Source organism: Elephantulus edwardii, unplaced genomic scaffold (assembly GCF_000299155.1).
Source record: "Elephantulus edwardii isolate Elephantulus edwardi_28Jun2011 unplaced genomic scaffold, EleEdw1.0 scaffold00062, whole genome shotgun sequence".
In the NCBI taxonomy this organism is placed as follows: domain Eukaryota; kingdom Metazoa; phylum Chordata; class Mammalia; order Macroscelidea; family Macroscelididae; genus Elephantulus; species Elephantulus edwardii.
This window is the reverse complement of record NW_006399812.1, coordinates 10780661-10781162: the sequence shown is the minus strand read 5'-3', so window position 1 is coordinate 10781162 and position 502 is coordinate 10780661.

Sequence of the window (502 nt, the reverse complement as noted above, 5' to 3'; positions counted from 1 at the left end):
ACAGGACAGAGCGGAGTTTAGGGCTGTTGTACATAGGGTCGCTATGAGTCGCAAGTGACTTGACGGTACATAACAACAACAGCAACAACATAGACTCCTGTTCAGCTCCTGTCTCAGCTGTCAGGGCTGTCTTCTGAGAAGGAAATCCAGAAACATTATATTGTCCTATGATAAGGGCTGCCCTTGCTCCCCGGAATAAGCAAAAAGAGCTCTAATTATAAGCTCACTACCTCTCTCCCACAGGGAACATTGGTGGTGGTGGTGTGATGAAAGAATTCTCTGTCCATGTGAGAGACCCAAATTCGATTCCCAGCCAATGTTCATCACCCATTGTTCCATGGAGGCCATGATGTTGAACACATTTCAGAGGAGCTTCTAGGCTAAGCACAAAGGCCTGGTGACCTACTGGGGGAAATCACCCGATGAATCACAATGATCTGATGGGACTGTTGCAGAACTAGATAGCATTTTGCTGCATTGTTCATGGGATCACTATGAGTTA